General features: G+C 44.9%; 1 protein-coding gene across 3 annotated transcripts in view; it reads right to left on the bottom strand.

Moving 5' to 3' along the window:
* SPTBN1 (spectrin beta, non-erythrocytic 1) overlaps positions 1 to 20,568 on the bottom strand; it is a 135,545-nt gene extending 114,977 nt beyond the window's left edge. The window contains exon 1 of one of the 3 annotated variants that reach the window (XM_075413627.1): positions 20,456 to 20,568. The gene's annotated coding sequence lies outside the window, so the exon portion shown is untranslated. Of the gene's footprint in view, positions 1 to 19,829; positions 19,923 to 20,219; positions 20,321 to 20,455 lie in introns of those variants that run through there. The other 2 variants (XM_075413626.1, XM_075413625.1) reach the window with 2 other exon arrangements.
* Between the last annotated feature and the right edge of the window lie 684 nt (positions 20,569 to 21,252).

Raw genomic sequence — 21,252 nt, forward strand, 5'->3', positions numbered from 1 at the left:
TCATACCGCATTACCATTACTTGCACTCCTCCACCATTTAGAAGGGACAGTACACAGCTCAGACAGACTGGCAAAATGAAACAGAAATAAAACAGAAAACTCTTTCAACTATTCATTTCTGACATTCCACAAAACTAATGCAAGTTCCAGGCAAAGAGAATGGAGCCTTTTCCAGGGTAGCAGTGGATCAACAGAAAACAAGCTCTAGGCAATAGATGAATCTACACTATCCATTTTGGTGCTTGTTACCCTGCAAGTGCCGGAACTACAATCCCTTCATTCAGATATTTCACATTAATACTGTACGCAGCAACTGCTGAAGAGGTGCTATAGCTGTAAAAACACTCCGCCCAACCATGACAAAAAGTTATTTGTGCTGACTACCACAGTCTTGTTTACCAAATACATTATAAAACTAGCATGAAAAACATGTTTATTACCTGAGTTACAAACATCAAGGGAAAAGTATTAATTGACCAGGAATTTTAATTTAATCTATCCAGAACAGACTGCAGAAGGACAGAACCAAACAAGCCATATTTGACACAGATAGATTAGACAGATGGTACGGTATGGTATAAAGGGGATTTATGTCTGCTTGACTTTGACGTGGCTAAATTACTTATGAATTGCAGACACAGAAGAGTTATGCTGGATATTTTACAAAGATTTAACGCCTATTAAAACTTGATACGGTACAAAATTATCATACGTTCTGTACAACAAAATAGGGATTGTTTTGCAACTTAATGCTGTCGCACACTTTTCAGAGCCTATCATGACGCATTTCAACATAAAATGGATATAAGCAGCATAAATACTAATGCTATACTGTTTCAGAATCTTTTTGCAACCTGCAAATTTATGCAGGAACAGTGAAATTAACTAAAAGACGAATAGAAATCCTGATTTAAAATAAACCCTCTGAATTCCTGAAGGCTGCTGAAAGCCTCCAACTTCAAAAACGAAGGCACTCAGCACAAGAGCCCTCTGTATTCATCTGCTCACTTCACCAGCGGCTGCTATCAGACTCTCTCAGGACCCTGGCGCTGCACAAGATTAAAGATGTTATTGCAGGGAATACAGGAGGGGGTGAAACTCAAAATCACTATCACATTTCTGGGGACTATCCAATCCCGAGTTGCCACTGGGAGTCCATAAACACGGCAGTAACAGAAACACTAACACAGACACTGATTTAAAACAGGCCGTTTCCCCTGCAGCTTATTATACCTTAGAATAAGCATTTCTGGCGCCTACTGTAAACATCACAGGCCACATTCAGCACCAGTGCTGCTCTATGGCCTTAAGCACACTCCTAGCTGGATGGATTTGTTATATTGAGAGCACCGTAGTGTCAAACGAGAGCACTACATGCAGCAAAGCAAGGCATCTCTCCAAACTGGCCAAAACCAGAACAAACAAGCGTATGGGTGTGGGTTACAGAGCTCGAGGGGAATCCGGAGAGCAGGAAATTACCGAGAGCCTCAGACATTCTCTCCAAATCAACGGCTGCCAGCTATCAGCTTACCTCCGAGACGCATCCAACTAGATACCAGGACTGTCATTTCACCGCACAAAAATGACTCTACTCACAGTCTCCTCCCAATGCTGAAGAAGGAAACAAATGATACCATCTCCCACTCCTACTAGCATAAGGGAGGGTCTAAGAACTTACTTACAGGTGTCAGTCAGGAGTAACCCAACCGCAGAAAAGTTTTAGCTAAAAAAGAATAACCATCACCAATTGTCCAAAATTAGACTCAATTGTTTACAGGATTAGATAAACAAAGAAGGTAACAGACTGTGGATTTGTGGAAACGGATACTCATGTTTTCATTTTATGTTACCACTCTGTTAGTGTAAAACCCTTCTCTGCTGACTTTTGCCATTATGTGCTAGAAAAGCTCTGTCTGGTTTGTTCCGGTTAACAGAAGGCACAAATGCTGGATACCGAGTGCCCCCTTCGACACACACACACTCTGAACTGGCAAGAGTACACAGAACAGCATCTGGGGAGAGACAGTGGTAACTGCAAAGCAGAAACAACAAATTAATTAACTATTTCAACTGATGAGTTAAAAATTAGCCTCATCATCCCTTTACCAAACAGAACTAGCAGAAAATATCAAAACTAATGCTTTTACCCTCCAAAGTAACAATCTCTGTAATTCTCCGTGCGCCTCATTTGAGACAAAACAGACAGCACCAAGATTCAAAAACAGAATAACTTTCTTACCCGCAGCACAATGCTCGAAGCTTAATTTTTACAGATGCTAGACACCAACAACTCCCATCAAAACGAATCGGGTCTCCGACGCGCCAAGCCCAAGGCAAAACTGTCATCCCTCTCCTTTCATTAACTTGAACAGAACAGTTTACAGCGGCTACGTCTCTAGCACGGGGTTTTCAGGACCCCTCACCCTGCTGAGGCTTTCTGGAGGCTCACAGGGTCAGAACAGGCAGAAGGGGGTTGTTATCATCTCTGCAAGTCGAGGTAATACCCACAAAGATTTTAAGCAAGAAAAAACTACACCCATCAGTATTTTTCATTGCCCCTGCTTCTGCAAGTTAGATGGGGAAGCGGATGCACTTGAAGCCAGGCCACAAAACATCCCCAGGGGAAGAGGAGCCCTAAGAGCATCTTCAGGTGGTCACAGGGCTGTGCAGGAATTCTTTAGCCCTGTGAATGCCGCTAGGGCTTTTTTGCTTTCCCCACAACCCAGTCACACAGCACCTGAGCACGCGTGAGCTGCACAGTGCAGTCAGAACCCCAAACAAGCAAGGAGCCAGCGCTGGGCAGAGCTCAAGGGCTGGCTGCTGCACCGCTGGCTGCCCCGCACCACCCTACTCCCCAGCAGCGAGAGGTGGCCACCTCGTCTGTGTACTGGGAACTTGATTTCTGACCATAACCCCCATTTCTTCACTCTGACTGACAAATGGAGACACAGACAAATTTGCCTTCAGATACCCATGCAAAGATTAGTGGAAAAGAAGTCCTGAATCAGCAAAAACTGGGGACATTTTAGAAGTTCTGTAGGAATTACACCTTGGGATTGCCTGCTACTCAGGCAGATTTTCTTTCCTGAAGACCAGCACAGCTCCCTCTCCTTCCTCTCACTTCAATGTGATATTAATTTAATCAAAGGTGGTTTATGAACAAGTTGAGGACAAGGGATCTGCAATTTAACCTTACTGAGAACAGCCAACCATAAGCCTAAACAACATTCTTTTTCCACCTCCAGAAAAAGCATCCGCATTCTTATTCACATAATTTTCAATTTTGCTCACCTTTACAAAGCTGATCTTGATTTTAAGCTATTCGAAAAAGCCAAATTTGTTGCAGTCATAAAAATCAAGTGGTTTAGTGTAAAGGCCATTGTTTCCACCCTTGAAGTGCATCTCTGTTAGTCTGGCAAGCATCAGCTTGCCTTAGTGTTCAGGCTGCACCAAGTAAGCTGGTATTTTACCAATACTTGTAATTTTAGAGAACAAGTGAGGCTATTTCAGTATGGCCAAATGCCCTAGCAAAATGACCTTCACAATAGCATTTCAAGGCAATCACGTAGACTGCAGTAAGAAAAAAAGACAGACAGAAAAATAGCTTTGAAGCCAGAACACAGTCAAACAGGGCTGAAGTGCATGCTGTGCAGGAGCCCAGGGAGAGGCCTTGTTTCAAACACAGCAGTATTTCCAAGACATGCAGCGGATCCGCTCGTAAGTGTTTGCAGAGCAAGTCTAAGATTTATGGGGAGTCCTTTGGTAGCAGAGCACACACGCTTGCCCCATCATTTACTGGGACTGCTTTTCCTACTATGAGTGAATCGCTGCTCAGGAAAGAAGAAACAGGAGCTGATCCTAAAACAAGCCTCCCAAGATCTGATTTATGTTGCAAAACAATTAGTGCTTGTCAACGAAAAATGAGCACTGAAGTCAAGGTCCCTTAAGCTATCTCAGATACTTTTACTTCTGTATACACCAAAAGTAATTTAAAAAAAAATTCCAGACACCGCTACAGCAACTTGGGCAAATACTGGCAGGTTCATGAGGACCACTACTTGCTTGGAAAGAGCATGTGCCACCAACACACTTTTTCAAACAACATTTAGAAATGAAAGTATAATTGATTAAAACTGAATTAGACAAAAGAAGCTGGGGATGTCAAACAGGGAATGGTGAAGCTGGTCCATGACAGGAGGCACTGACAGAATGGGGAAGCGCTACCACATACTCACTGAAACTCACAACCTGCAAACGTGCACTGTCCAGAGCTGACACTTTTCAGCCATCTTCTTTTTCCATGGTAACTTGAGTTATGACATAGAGGAGAATAAAAATTAACTGATTTAGGAGTCCAGCCCTGTGGCTACAGCCTATGGGCATGTTTTCCCCCGATAACAATGCCAGCGCCCAGAATTTAATCTCTTCAGTACGTTACTGAATTAAAATAATGCACTTAACTGCTTGCCCAAGTAAGCACTAACATGGCATTAGAAGTATGTCAACATCTTCGTATTTAAAGAGGTTAACAGGACGCAAGTAAAGACATTAAAAGGGGATGCCAATGGTCTGCAGGTTGGTTCTTTACACAACCTACTGCACACAAACCAGACATACATTTCACACTCATTAGCGTTACCTTCCAAAGACAAGCTACTGAATTCTACCTTGATTACTAAATGAAGTCTAACTAATAACAAATCCATTTCTGTATAGATTCAAGTCAAGAAAGCTACCTTTAGCATGAATGCAGGCACAATGAGGGACCTAATACAAACTTAATGCAAATAGACATATTTAAATACTACCGGCTCCACTTACATCAACAGGTGATCTGGTGAAAAGAAAAATCATTGGCTAATTTAGAGAACCTGAACAGCAACCAAAAGCCATGGTAAACCAGGACCAAGTTGTGTGGGCTTGGTGTATGATAAGCCTTGACATCCCCTCCCCTCTTAATAGTGTATTGTTTTCCTGGTGTTTCATCTGTGACTGAAATCCAGCTTGATGGTGCCCCTTTGGGTTTACATGCTTTGGGCTTTATTTTGGTTAGAGAGCAAGTTTGATAAGCATAAAGCTGCGACCAGAGAAGTACGTGTTGGTGCTGGGATAGGTGGGAGAACACAGAGGGACCTTCCCTTTCTTGGAGCACCTCCTAAAGGTGGGAACTCCAAATCCAGTTGCTGGGGCACCAAGGGAGAGCATTAGCGCTGCTGAAGTACTGCGATTCCCACGTGATGCAGCCAGACAGACTGACGACACAGAGATTTACCGTGCCTCTTCACTTAACACCAGCGGCCAATCTGACAGCACACGTCACCCAATCCAAAACGGCATTTCTCCTGGGGTAAATCTAGAACAAGTCCATCATGCCACATACAACAGTGTCAGAGACTGAAATCATTGCAGTTTTGCCTTGCTGGGATCCACCCTGCCCGAGTGTGAGCGGACTCCAGCCAGAGAGCACCCACCTCCATGCCCCAGCAGCATGAAGCGGCAGGGCAGGAGCGTTCTGCACACACCAGGGAGCCGGGCTGGGCTGCAACAGGGTCCAGGCATGGGGCTGGGAAGAGCCCAGACACTCTGGGGCCCAACGCCCAGCCTTGCTGTGACCAGCTGGCCCCTCTCTGCCTCAGCTTCCCTTTCCAGAAAACGTCAGTAATGCCCGGCATGCTGGCAAAGCCCTTCGTGAAACACAGCTGGGAAATGCATAGCAAGTGCTCCAGCCAGCGATCACACAGCTGGGGACTGTGGGGAGGTATCCCGCTCTAGTCTGCTAAGAGGACTGCAGCTTACAACAGCTGACAATCAGCGTGGTTTCCAGCAAAATGCAAGTGGTTCAACCGAAGTTAAGTTGATAGATGAAATATTACGGCTGGTCTGCTCCCTAACTGTAGAAGCCAAGCTAGAGAACAGAACGGAAAACAGGATCTCTTCACACTTTGAACTTCAAAAGCAATTAGAAGAACAGTACTCCCATCACTCATCTGGACCAACAGGATTACATGGACAAATTAGATTTTCTTTTATGGTAGAGGACAATTCAGCCCCTTATTTTGGCTAAACAGTGTTTGTTGAAAGCCTTTCTGAACTTCATTTCCATGATAAAAGGTGTGCATTATTTGTCTCCCTTCCTTGCCTCATAATATCATTAAGATGACATTCAAGCCATATGACAAGTACGCTTTTTTCCCCCATTAAATATACAACGGTCATTTCTGTTTGTCCTTTATTTCACTCTGGAGGAAATTTTCTTTTCCAATACATCTTTTGCTGACGGCAAGTTTAAGGAAATTATTTTGCTGAAGTGGCATTGTATTACTAAGTTTTATATTAGTTAATGTACAACAACATTTGGGGAGAAAAAAGTAAACACCTGCCCTTCATTTGTGCATTCTTATAGTACATAGGCTGAGAATATCAGCACTCAGTGCACCCACCTGAACTTGCCAAGACCTCAATCTTCCCACCAAGCTCAATCACTCAGACTGCACCCACCCTCATATGTGGCCTCCCAAAAGGCAATTTAGTGGCTTGCTACAATTTTCAGTCCTCCTGCCATAAACGTACATGGTTGCACCCACAGCCTCCAGAGAGGAGGCAGGTGTCGCACCCCCTGCCTACTGAACAGGGTGCTGCCTGTGACCCAAGTCACTGTTATGCATCCATTTGCATCAAAGCCAGGATCAGAGTCTTGTCCTAACGAAATTCTGTGAATGCAGTTTTGTATTTTAAATTCATATTCCAACTTTCGCATTCCTTCTGGTCCATTACTTCCTCCATTTGATTTTAGATACTCTTCACATTCTTTTGATCCATCTCCTGGTTCTTTCCTTCTCTCACCCACTTGTACTTTTTGTTCAACAATAACAACAGATCAGATTTGAAGAAACGGGACTGAAGAAGCCTCGGCTCAATGCCTACATAGCTCCAGCCTTGGGAGCAAACCTTTCACACGCTGAATATTTACTAATGAGAGAATTTCTCTATTCACCATTATTTCGAAATCTGTAGAGAAGGCTTAATGCTTGAAAATTGGGACTGTCATAGCAATTGCAAAAGGAATGACCTATTTTAAGCAGTGCACTGACTTTATGGATGACTTACAATCACAGCACTGTAACACAGTGAGAGGCAATCAAAGAAGAGACTTTGACACAGTCAATTTTGTGCACAAGGCTTGCACTTCTGTGCCATTTTTGATTCTGCACAGAAATGGAGTTGGGGAGATTTATCATAGTCTCCAACAGAAACTGCCATGCAGCAAAATCATAAAATTAGTAATTATTGCAGCTTCTCAACACATCCAGCTGCTAAAACCAACCAGGTGTTACCTCAGGCTACAGCTAACAACAGGGCTAGGAGGTAAGCATACACTGCAGTGTGACTCTAACTGGGACAATAGCTCCTTTCTTCCTCATTCCTCAACAGTCCTCAAAATTAAAAGTATTTTTAAAAAAAACCACAACAAAAAAACAAAACCAACCCAAACTCCACAGCTAAAATTAACTATAGGTTTGTACAAAATAAATCCCCTCAGCTGCATTTCTTCTGGTTTTTGTTTGGTTTCTTTTTGCTATGATACTCAAGAAAGCCTCCTCCCCGTTTCTGTCCACGCTACAGACAGCCTGCAGCCTTCATTCTGAAACCAGTAACTCAGGAAGAAACCCAGAAAGCTTTGTTTGTTTGGTTTTACCCCCAGAAAACACAACTTTTAAACAATACACCTTCAAACACAATGCTAATATCAACTACGCTATTGACCATTCAAATCAGTACCATTAACTTCCTGGAGCTTCTGTGAGACTGCCAACATCAGGAACCCTTGTTCAGGCCAGAGCGAAATAACTCAGTACCAACAGACCAAGGATAATTCTTCATTGTCAAAGAGAGCCGGGTCCACTAGCAACAAACCAACATCAAAACGTGCCAAGTGCCAGTCATCCAAATACAAAGACTGCATCATTTCACCAAACATGACGCTCCTTCTGGAAACTGGCTCATCAGGCCTTGTACGAGAAACCCAAACCCCAGGCAAGACTTACTTGGTCATTCTACTGATACAATATCAGCATCGCAGAAGCAGGAACAGGCCATTAACACAATTCTTATTGTATTATTATTAAGAAGAAAATGGGCTGCAACAAGTTTGGACACTAGGCCACTAGGCTTTAACCTCTAATATCACATCTACTGAAAGCAGCACTAACAGCAGAACATTTTTCACACGTAAAAATTAACAGTTCTTATCTTGAACAGAACCCCGGCAAGCAGAGGTTCAGAGACTTTCTTCTGCTGTGACCCCACATTTGGGTGGCTCCAAATACCTGAAAAAAACAACAGTGAACCTGCTCAAAAGCATTGGAGCCTCCCAAACCCACCATAATCCCCCAAACTCAGAAATCGCCACCCCAGGGAACAGGGTGGTCTCTCTGGCAAGTCACATCATGTCTCCAGGACAGCTCACTGACTTCTCGGAGTAGTAGCAAAGGGCTTTCTAAGTGATTCTAGGAAACAAATTCCCATGGTGTAATATTATGTATGAGTGCAAAAAATGTTAGCATTTAGAAGCAAAAAAACCCAGCAGCCATTTACCCTCTAATTTCTGGTATGCTCTAAAGTCTTGAATTAAAAATTGTATTCTGCCCACACAACTGAAGTGAAAACTGCAATTTTTTTTCTAGCACTTATGTCTGAAAGCCAGCAGATCTGAAAGTGCTAAAACCATGGTCATTGCAGTTTCAGCACCCACCAATCTTCTATTTGGTATTTCCCAGAAGTGAACTGTGCCCTTCAGGTTGACCGCAGGAAATAGTTCCAGCACTCTGAAGAAATACTTGCATTTTCCAGGCAGTAGTGAATGAAAGTCAAAACCAGAACGGACAGATTTTTAAGAGGAACAAGAATTTATTGCTCCTCATGGCAACAAAAATAGGAAGCTTTCTTTAACATAATCAAGGAAGGAAACTACATACAAAACATTCCAGTCTGCACTGAGGCCAATTCAGAGAAAAAGAAACTAATCAGTGTATTTCACCCAAGTTAACTATTTTTCATTACACAGGTGACTTAAATACGTTCTGTTTCAGGAAAACAAGATTATCATTTACAACACTGCAACAAAACAAATGAGTTTGCCATCTGCAAGAGCAATTCAACCAAAATCTTTAGGAACACTCAATAGGACCATGCTCCATATCCAAAAAAAAAGTGACTAAAGAGTTGAAAACATCCCAGCCTCAGCCCACTGTGGTGCCACTCTTAGCACCTTGACACGAACATCTCACAGCTTGAGAAAACAGCTCACCCAGAATTAAAAAGTTAAAGCAACATGAAGCACAGACAAAACACACCGTAAAGTTAAGTGTGCAGGTCTACCTTCTGCGTGCTCAAGAGGTGCAAGACCCTAACTGTACTCAACAAAGAGTAAGTCACAGTGGGATCGTGTTCCCCACCTCAGTCACCAGGTCCTGAGCTCCTTTGCCAAGCCAGGCCCTGGACATAAGTTTCAGACAGAAACATAACGAGAACTACAGTCTAATACCAACATACACATTCCCTCAAGAGCTAAACTGCAAATACTTCTGACCAGTGTGTGAACCACTGTGAGGCACAAATCAAATTCAAAATATGGTTTGTTATTGCACAAATATTTGCGTAATAGTTATTTATATGTATTATAAGCATAGTTTCAGGACAGTTAGCCCAAGGTGAATCGCCCATCTCTTTAATCCTTTAATAACATGCTTGGAATGCAATTTGGAAATTCCCCTCTGATAAAGTAGTCATGCTGCCTGCATAGTGACCATTTCTCAACATTCATTACCATCAAGCATTTTATTCTTTTAAAATTGCAAAATTTTGACCCACAAAACAGAACATTAAAAAAACACACAAAGTTATTTTTGTCCTTATTTCATATATTTGCATGCCTTCTTATCTCTCTTTACAGCATAAAGTGATATTATGGCCAAGCTACTAAATATCAGAAAGGAGATGTATTTATATCAAAATACGCATAAAACTTCTAATGTTAAGACTGCTGCCACAGGCTCCAATCTAATAAGAGTTTGCCGAAAATTAATTTCAGGCCCAAAGCTCTTCCATGGCTCCTCGGCACCCTGTCACAGCTTATGACAACCAGAAGTTAAAAATGAAAACAGCTGTACCACTAAAGGCACCCTGGAACAACGCCAGTGCGCTGATCTGCAAATCGCCCTTAAGGTGACATACAGGTTCATCACCCCGTGCTAGGAATCTGAGGAACTTTGCGACTCTGAACTCTCACAGCAAACTGAGCCACTGCAACCCCAAGTGATTCACATTATGTTCTGCTAGCCAGTAACAGCTGCAGAAACATCTCTAAAATGGTTGGCATGCCCTCCGCCAACTCAGCGCTCCACCTATCACTGGTATGTCCATGTGGTCCTCACCTGTCAGCTCTGCTTCAGCAAACAGATCATCAGGTCTTCATGGTGTTTCTTTTCCACTTGTTTAGAAGTGGATCCTAGTTGAAGCAATCAAACTTCTGGTTTACCTCAGCCTATCAGCAATAAATATCTAAAAAAGCATCTCTAGATCCTGCTGTACCCCTACAGCATATCTGAATGCTGATCTTTGTTACGCACACTCGAGCAGCATAATCTCACTCAGGATTTACTACCCGATTAGGATTACCTAGACTAAAAACACAGCTAAGATAAGAGCTATGTGCTCCCTATAAGGAGGGTATCCTTACGTTATTTACCAGCATTCTGGTATCTTTTCACCTTTTTTTTTTATATACAATCTTTTTGTTTTTAATGTAGTTCAGAAATGTAACTGAGCAATACAAAGTTCTCAGATACGTTCTTCTCCATGCTTTTATGTGAAGATGGTTTATAGCCTCAAGCCACAGACTGTGATGATGTAAATCAGCACAGGTTCACATGCTAGGATGTAGCTATGTAACTTGGCACAATTGGGCATTCAAATCCTTCCTTCTTAAGTGTAGCAGAGGAAGCAGAATCACAAGGAGAATAAGCATAGAAGGTCCTCTTTTCTTACTGAACAAAGTGAAGAATACAGTTAAGAGTTTAATTACTAAACCTGGCAGACAGTGTAGACCATTACTACACTATGGTTGCTTTGATACTTGTCTGGGAAAAATAGCTTTAATACTTTGTGGTATATGTTTAACTCAGTCCTCTTATTCTTGTTTGCCCAGCATTCAATGGGAATAGATCTCTTCCCCCATCTTTCAGGCCCTTGGGACAGTTTAATATATCATTAGCCATTATTCACATCTCTTCTTTAAATCGTGAAATTTCTGGAAATTATTATGGCTCCTGATACGTAGAGATAATCTGAAAAGTACAAAGCTCAGTGAAACTCCGATTGGATTGCGCTCTTGTTTTTACTTTTCCTCTATTTACCTTTTACCTAAGTTTTACGCAAGCATCACTCTTTGAAGCCAGATCCTGACCAGCAATAAGGCTACTTCACACACTCCAGCGGTAGCAAGCTGCAAAGCTGGCTTAATGGGCCAGCTGGGGTCAGGGAATCCCCGCCGTGGTGCAGAGTGAGTGTAACTGGTATACCACATCCTCTCCCAAAACAAACTCAGGAGCATAACCACTGTGCCCCACTTTACCCTGAGCCCGCGCAGCACCCTGCCGTTCCCCAGGCGTTGTCAGCTGGCGTAACAAAGCAGCCCTGCAGCTGCTGCTGCTGCACAACAGGCTGAATGAGCCTCCTCCTCCCCCAGAGAGGCTCAGGGACTGCGGCAGAGGGGACTGCCCAGAAACTGCTCCTCTCCAAGCACAGGCCATGTGGCCCAGACACCTGGGGCCAGAGATTTCAGGCCCAGTACGCGCATGACAAGAGTCACTTCTTGTGGTCCTCAAGGGCTAAACTGAGCCCAGGCTCGTAGTGCAGACCAGAAACTGATGGGTATTTTTCCACAAATGAAGTCATTCATTTGCCTTTTAAAAAGCACAGCTCACCACTTGTCCCGAAATCTGCATGCAGTAAAAGGTCACGAGTTACAGTAGCCCAGAATTTTTGTTCTGAATCTCATTATTCCGTAACATTTCCACTTTTATTTTACCTTTTACCAAGTTACTTGTCCAGTTCCCTGCAACAACGCAAACACACATCCATGGAGCAGTTACGTCAATCCATACTTTCCTACAGCAGATTTGCCCCAGGGCTGAACACAACCACCTGCTGACTCCATATATTACAACCTTGCTCCGAACGATCAGCCCCAGCCCCCACACTTTCCTCACACTATCCCATTTAGAAGCTAACTCATCCTCGTTCCGTAAGAAACTAATTTAGGCATCACAGGTTTTAAGTTTAAATGGCTTATGCCAACGACTAAAGCTGCACAATCAGATTCTTCTGTTGACAAAATTGACACAGGGCCAAAAATCAAATTTGCTTATTTTTACCCTTAAACAAAACCATACATAGTCCACAGTGGTAAGCCACTGTACATTTTAATATCCAAATACCAACTGCTTGCATCCAGTGTCTTGTGTCAAAATCCCATCACCACCAACCAGTCCAGGCATGTCTGAGGCCGCTGAACTGATTTATCTCTGCCCTAATACTTCCAGACAGTTCAAGACAAATTTGAAGACACTACTACTAACCTACACTAAGGTAAAAATCCATCTCACTTCTCATCCAGGTAACAATGAAGACTATCTAAACAGCTTTCCCTAAACTGGGACTGCAGGGTTTGTGCTTCACTTGTATGGTTTTAATACAGCTTTTTCATTCTTGCCTGCAGTCCTATCCTGCCTTCAGCTAAAGACTTGGAAGGGACCTAAACATTTTTCAGATGCAAACAGCATATATTACAAAAAAAAAAATCCCCTTGAACCCTCAGTCAATAATCCATTTTTAGGAAAGAATTTGTGCTAAAATGAGGTAAGTGATAACTTTCCAGATCTCCTGTTATTCAGAGTACTATTTTAGGGAGAGTGTGACTGCATTCGCGCTTGTCGCATAGTCCTGCTTCCAATCTCCTGGCAGATCCCCAGCACATTCCAGTACTTAATGCACAACGCTGGTTGGGATGCAGTCCCACTTATCTCCCAGACACACTGACTAAGACTTTCCCACATAAACTGACCCACCCTTTAGTAGCAAGAGGTCACTCAGTACAATCAGCCTTCAAATGAGAAAAACAATCAGGAAAAGCTTCTCTGATGCCAAAAACACAAAGAGCGTAAAACGCAACTGGCTCCAGTGTTTGTTTTATCAAAACTTAAAGACTGCAAGACAGATTTTCAACTAGTGCAAACCAGTGTAGCTCCACCAAAGTCAACCAGGTTTTTTTCAGGCTTAGGATCTGGCTTCCTGCAGGCATTTAAAATTACAATAAGAGTAACGTTACTCTAAAAAAAGGTTAAAAATAAAGAGTTAGCAACTAATCCATCCACCTTTGACTATCAAGAAACTATACAGAATTATGCGTAGTATTATGCATAGGACAAGGCTGTAATATTTTAAGTTACAAAAATAAAGCAAATGTTAAACTAACTAGGCTATCTATACCACGTATGGACCCTACCTGACAAGGAATACCTGTTAACTTGAGATGAACTGCAGCACAACAGTTTAAAGCCCATTTTTTCCCCAACTAATCATCTCTGAATCAGGCTGACTAAAGGACTGTTCAAATTTCAAGCGACATGGATCCCATATTTTTTGAAAGTTCAGGCACCCAAAACCCATGTATGCTGCTCAACTCCCTTGTTTTCATATTTCATATACCGTAAGTGGCAGAATGGGAAATAAGATCACTAGCTTTCCTGACTTCCTCACTAGACCCCTGTATGATACAGGGTCTAATAAAAGACGCTGTACTGGCTGATCCTCCTACATCAAACAGCCCACTGACTTCCGTTAGGCAGATTTAGGCACAAAGTACCGTTCCAAAAGCACAGAGGCCAGTTATTTGCTACTGAGAGGCAAAAACTGCTTTCTCCAAGCACAAACTAGAATGATTAGCTTCATGCTGCATTCCAGCGTTGCCATAAATGTATATGCCACCAGCATACTGGAGCCACAAGCTACCCACCAGTGCAAAGCTTTCCATCTGCAGAGACTGGCTACAGATCATGCTTAAACACTTTAATTAAATATTTGTTTACTAAGAGAAAAGTCAGTGAAAGCCCTTGGGAAGAAAATCTGATAATTGGTTTAGCTACAGACAAAAGCCAACACTTTCAAACTCAGACGCCCAAACTAAAAGCTATGGGTGTTAAAATAAATTTATCTATATTAAGTTAATTTAGATACAGCAGGCAGCACCTTTTCCCTTCTAAGCCAAAAAAACAGAGGAGCTACTTGCTATAATTAGCTGGAGTATTTGTGGTGTCTAGGCACTAAGCAAAATTGATTTAATGAGTGGAAAAAACAAGCATTTGGTCATACTGCACAAAACTGCATTTTCTACTATGCATTAATGACTGCAGTAACCACAAATCAACCCCACTGTAAGCCAGGCTCTAGACCTGCCTAGTCAGCCAGCACTCGCCATGCTGTAAGAAACAATATATATTGACAGCTTTCTTGCCCTTACAAACACAAGGCTCCCTTTTAGCACATAAAAGTAAGAATCAAAAGCAGATACCCCATGCCATTCTATAGTTGATCAATCAATAGAACGATAGGATTAACTCAGGATCAAATGGCAGTAACTTACAAAAACAAAAAATGCAGGTCCAGATTACTGCTTGATGGTAAGAAGTCCCCACGAAGCCCTGTAGAAGACCTCGACCGTGTACTTGGGACTGTAACACCACTGGGGGCTGAATCCCACAGTGAAGATGAAAGACCTCCCAAAGATCCCCGTTGGTCTGCCTCGGGAGAAATTTCTACCTGATACCAAATTTGGCAATTAGTATAACCTTAAAGTATCAGGGCCAGGCTTCTGAGAGCAGCCTCTACGTCACCTCAGAGCATCTCCCACCCAGCTCACTGCCTCACCCCAGCCAGCCCCCAGCCACTAATGCCTCCAAGGAAGAGGAAAAAAAAAGAAAACTCCACAAAATTCGGGGTGGGTGTGTGATCCTTCCTGAACACTACAGACAACCAACTGAAGTCCTGAATCATGAGATTCTAGCGCAGTGATGATCATAATGGAGTGCTGTGTTTTGCAAAAGCTCAAGACAAACTTAAAGACAGAACTATAGGTCTGTAATCACTACGGACTAAGGCCAGGAAGGATCACAACGATTCAACCACTTTCTATAGTGGTACTAAACACGCGAAGCAGAAACACTTTATTAAGTTGGCTACTTCAAATACATTAACCTATGCGCCATCCAATCACGTGGGCAATGAAGCAGTATATAAAAGCTTGTTTTGTTTGCTTTAGGTCTGTATGTTTTCATCTATACTAACTCCAAGCAGTACGACTTTAGCAGAGAAGGAGTAATGGTTTCCTCTTGGGTACAGCTGTGGATATGCAAACAAAAACAGGAGACTCAATTCAAGAACATCATCCCTAAATGCGTTTCACAGATCATAGGCAAATTGCTCAGCAGGTGTAACTTCAGGATCCGGCCACTTCTTCCAAAATGGGAACAGCGCGTGTTTGGAACCTCAGTAAACAGAAAAGCTACTTAATTTGGAACATTTACCTGTGAACAGTTTCATAGCACTGTATTTTTAGATCTATGAACAGAGTACTAATGACACACCTCTCCCGCTCCAACAGCACGACTGGTATGACCAGATAGTCTATTCACAGTATCTAACAGGTGTGTGTTAGCATCCATTGGCACAAGATTTTCACGTCGAGTGGCTCATTTGTTCAGATCTTGTTGCCTGCTTCATTTGAGGGGTTGCTGAATAAACCAACATACCACTTCTTTTTTAAGTTCTAATGCTTAGCATATTCAAAAGATTGTGAAATTAAAATGACTGCACAACAGCATAACATGTTTCTCTGATGGTAGTGGTGGCATGCCAAACAGATTCCTGGTATGCTAAAAAATGTGCAGCTTGAAAAAAAAATGTTTATGCCATATATAAGAGAATCGCAGAAGGAAAGTGAAAAGACATGAAAAAGCGAAAACATCCTGACATTTTCACCATTCAACAAGAGAAAAAAAAAAAACACCTTACAGAGAAGAGGATGAGAAAAATGTTGATGGTGCTGAAAAACAACAGCTCAAGATGCTCCTGAACCTTAATCTGTCCCTGGCCATAGGAAGATGCACACAATCCCTGAGTAAAAAGATTACAGATTAGTGTATATCTTTTTCTAATCACACATCTTTTACTGCAAGTAGAAATAACACTTTCAGATGCAACCCACTCCACCCCCTCCCTAGCCTTCTTTTTCAAACAACTACAAAATCTGTTATGAACTCAACCATCAACTAACAATACATACAAAGGTTTTTTTCCATGTAAAACTGGGCTTTTTAATGAAGAATGGACAGTAAAAAATGTAAAAAGAAGTAAAGCTGGACAAAATAGGAAAAAAGCTGCCTACTTAAATATATAGAATTGATCTATATCACCCTGTTAAATAAGTTGAGATCTACTACGCGTAAGAACAATTCCTTACATTTAATATCTCTGTAACCCTTTTTGCATTAAAGGAAAGCCTAGAAAGGTCCAGCTGTAACTGCTGCAACATCGTACTCATGTTCATTAGAAAAACAAATTCACAACAGATCATTTTAAGAGTAATAATAAAAATCTGACAAATTAAAACCATATGTGGGAAAAAAAATAGCACCGGGTAAAGCGGTCTTCAATGCAGTCTCTTTGCAGAACACCGATTACACCCCTGTACCATTTGCTGGTACACACATTTCAACTCCAACACTTGCTTCACCAGGCAAGTGTTATTTGGTGATAACACTCAAACACAAGATGATTTCTAAGGTGTAAATACACTAGAATGAAAGAGAAGACCACCATACTTTCACATTTAATATCTCCAGGCCAGATTCCCGCTGGTTTAACTTGGGAAAGTTGCCATGAGCTGAGGCAGAGGTAAGGGTCCAATGTACTGGCAAACTCCCCAGCTACATCAGCTGGGAACAGGAGCAAGCCCACACCGCGAGCTTGTAGGTCAAAAAACCCCTATATGGTTCTCCACAGTTTGTATCGTGGAGCACTGGCCCGATCTCATCAGAATTTTCCACGGCATGGTGTGCATCATGCACCACAGAAAATAGCCTGCACTGCTCTCCTCCACAACACTCTCGTTCAGCTGAGAGTGGAAGAGGTCCAAGGGGTTGCTGGTGGCTCCTTGCTCTGTCGTAAGGCCGTCCAGTTCCCGTAGCCTGAGCACCGCAGTTCGCAAAGGCTTTCCTTGAACCGTGAAATGGCAAGCAGGAGGCCGGTGGTCAGAGATACCGACCTGGACTGGATTTAGGAGCTGACTCACGGGTAATGGGCAATGATAAACTATTGTACTGGTTTTTAACTTGTGCCCAGATCAGATGACTAAGGAATTAAGGTACCTACAGAGATTAACTGTCTAATTAACTTTTGCAGTCTGAGCCTTAAACATCTGCACACGCAGATCTTCTCATCTGTGTTCCACAAAATACGTCTATGTACTCCTCAGTAATTAGATACAATGCTTATTTTACAAGTAATCCAACTACAAATATTAAATCCTGTAACTGACCCACATTAAAAATAAATCCTTAGTCAGGTGACGTAATATAAATGAGCATTACAGGCCAACACAATAAAGGGGTTTTAACTAATTAAATTTTATATATGTTGTGGGAAAAACAAAACATCTTTCATATAATGGCTCGGTACTCCTAGTTAAAAGGAGCTGAGAGACATGCAGCAGCATTCAGGTCTCCATACATGTAGCATGAACACTTTGTCCCCTCTCTGTTCCACTTCTGTGTGCAGGCAGAGTTCAGTAACGCACAGTAATTCCAAAAGCTGCAGGATTCATGCCACCATAGAGATGAAACAGCATCTGTAACGCTTTTTGCCACATAACTGCTGCAAGCTCCTATTTCATCCAAAAATGCTGCATCCTGCTTTAGTGAATATCATTTACTGCACTTAACCTGCATTACAGAAAAACGCAACACGGGCTACTGTTCCATAACCCGACCTCTTTTTCTTCTAGTACCAAGTTTACGCTGCTGCATGAAGTAACAAAATATTCCCTACCTATTTTATTTATTACCTACCTAGCGCTGGCTGTGCCGTATCAGCAAGCTTGTTAGTCCACTCCCACAGCCCTACAACTACTGCTAAGTCATGTAGGCATCACGACAGCCATGTCTGTCTTGCCGAGAAACAGCGAGAAAAAAGAATGCCAACGGATAATACCAATTCTTCAGAAACCGCATCTAGCTGCCATCACCCAGCCTTCCTGGCTCTTTATCCCATCCTATTTTCACCTCCTATCCCTCCCTCCTTCTGCGCGTATGCAGGTCCTTCTTCCAGCAGAGATTTCCTGCAATGGCCTGAAGAGCCACAGTCTCCCTTGACGTTTTCAGATGGCTGCTATCTCTTTGAATAAATTACTCTACATGACCTGCCTCTATAATCCTTCGACTGGGAAGCATTGTTCCCCAAGATGTCTTTCAGCATGACACATTCACAGGGCTGAGTAACAGTATTTTTTTTCTCAACTACCTGGACAGTTTGATAAGCAGGTTTCAGAATATTTCTATCCTGTGGATAAAGGTCAAAGGCTGTACTGAATGCTCCGAATCTTGACAGTTTATGTTTACTCCCTCTTAGAGCAACACTGCTTCTGGTTTTGAACATTTTGCATTTATACCTACAGACAATGTTGAGTAAGTATAATCTAGAAATACAGATCACTCCTCACCTTCTTTAAACAAGAATGCAATTTTGCTCACAACTAAAGATACCAAAATTACAAATTCAGTTACTCTAGTTTTGCATTATCACTCCAAGAGCAGAAGAATCAGCCTTAACGGAGAGCTATCTAAATAAAACGTCAGACTCCAGTGCCACAAACAAGGATTTTTCAGAGCTGCTGCAGTCTTACTGTATCCAGCAGAAGCTGCCATCTTTTTTTTTTGTTAAACCGGGCCTATCTCGCTCTGACTGCAAGAGCCATCTCACAGGATAGCGAAATCAAGCCCGTGCCTTACACCACCTAACCGCGCGTTCGCTTCAGGAACGGGACCGGCTACAAAAGCGGCGGATGGAGGCGACCAAAGCAGCGCGTCTACCCGGGGCGAGCGTCTGCCGGCCAGCGCAGCAGCCCCGCAGCACAAAGCGCCGCCCGGCTCCCCAGCGACCTGACAGCCGGCCGCCGCGGCCCCGGCGCCAACCCGGGGGCCCCTCCGCAGCCCCGCCCGCGATCCCCGGCCCCACGCACCGGCCGCGCCGCCGCTACAGAGAAAATAAAATAAAATAATTACATGTATTAAAAAAAAAAAAAAATACAGGAGCAGTAGCGGTCCCGCGGCGGGGCGCGCGGCTCTCCGCACCGCGGCGGGGCGTGCGGCTGCGCGGCAGAGGCGGCACCGGCGAGGAGGGCGGGTAGGGGCGGCGGCCGCGGCCCCCGGGGAGAGGCCGGGCCGGGCCGGGCCGGGCCGGGCGGGGGCCGCCGCAGGGCGGGGCGGCTCTGCGCCCTGACAGCCCGCCGGGGCGGCGAGGGGAGGCCGCAGCCGGCCCGCGCTGCGCCGAGGTCGCTGCTCGCCCGCCCCGGCCCGCCCCGGCCCGGCGGAGCGAGGGGAAGCAGCTGCGGCGGGGCTGCGGCAGCCACCGCTTCAGCGGGCCCGCCGTGCGCACACACCACACGCACCCCGGGCAGAAGGGGGACCGCCCCCGGCTCCCGGCCCGGCCGCCCCTACCTCTGCTGCCCGGGCGGCGGCTCTCCCTGCTCGGCGGCGGCTGCTGCGGCGGCGGTGGCGGCGGGGAGTGACCGGCGGCGCCGCAGCCCCCGGGGCGCTGCGCTGCGCTCCGCCCGCCCGGCCGCGGCGGCTGCGAGGGGCGAGGGGCGGGGACAGCGCGGCGGGGCGGGGGCGAAGCGCAGCCCCCCGCCCCTGCGCCCCTTCCCTGCGGAGGCGGCGAGCGGGCGCCGCCGCCCTGCGGCGCGGGGAGCCGGGCCCGCTGCCGGCAGGTGTCCCCGGGGCCGGGCCGCCCTCCCGCTCGGCGGGGGCTGCCTGCCCCCACTTTCCCCGGTGACTGCGGGCGCTGTCCTGGGGGAGCGCCGGGGGGGTCGCGCCCGGCCTCTGCCTCACCTGGTGCTGCTGGTGAGGCCTCGCCCCGCCGTCACCCCCAGATCTTGCCCCTCCGTGCAGCCGCCTCCCCGCAGGCCCGCGCTCTCGGCCTCCCTGGAACGTTCCCCTCTGCTGCCAACCGCTCCCAGCTCTCCTTCCCTTTCCTTACATTTATTTGGTTATTGGGTCTCTCTAGACTCCATGCTCCTCCTCCTCCTCCGACACCCTCCCCTATCGCACAGACAATGTTGGCTCACCCCCAGCATCCATTTCCTCTAGCGCTACTCTCCCGCTGTCGGTCAGTCCTAGTGGAAATCCCATCCCGGGCTTGGCTTCCTCCGCTGCAGAGTCATCCTCTCCCGCTCCGGTCCTGCCACCTTCCTCCGTACGCAGCCCCCCTCCGCCAGTGTCACCCAGTCCCCTGAAACTCAACCCCAGCTGCCCCTCTGCCGCACTTCCCCGCTCTCTGGGCAGGATTTTGCGTCTGTCTTTCTAGAGAAAATCGCTAAGGCACAGCCAGCGCGCCTCTCCTCCTTCCCCCACACTCCTCTTCGCCACCCGGTCCAGGGGCAGGCATTTCTGCTGCGGGTTTCCTTTGCTAATCCTGGCCCCCCTGCTTGCATCTGTGTCCTCATCCTCTTCATGCCTGTTCTCGTTCCCTCCCATCTGCTGTCCCTAACCTCTCACTTCCAATATAGCTACGGACTAGTGTTGCCTATCTTTACAGAAAAAAAAAACACAAACCCGAAAAACCACAACACACCATGGGTTTCATTTGCCTCATTAGTCATCATTCTCTTCTCTCCTGCCCTTCATCCCCACACTCACTCCTAAATAACATATTTAACTGCTGTCTGGTGTTCCTCTCCTCCGCACCTATCTTAAGCTTCCTTTCATCTGGCTGCTGCCCCTTCACACTCAGCTACTTTGCCAAGGTTTCTAATATCCATTTCCTGGCATAATCTCTGGAATATTGCTCCATTTCCATCCTGTCACAATTATCAGCCTGGCTCTTTTTGATATTTTGTTCTCCTTTGATTTCCAAGACTGCCTC

Source organism: Opisthocomus hoazin, chromosome 2 (assembly GCF_030867145.1).
Source record: "Opisthocomus hoazin isolate bOpiHoa1 chromosome 2, bOpiHoa1.hap1, whole genome shotgun sequence".
In the NCBI taxonomy this organism is placed as follows: domain Eukaryota; kingdom Metazoa; phylum Chordata; class Aves; order Opisthocomiformes; family Opisthocomidae; genus Opisthocomus; species Opisthocomus hoazin.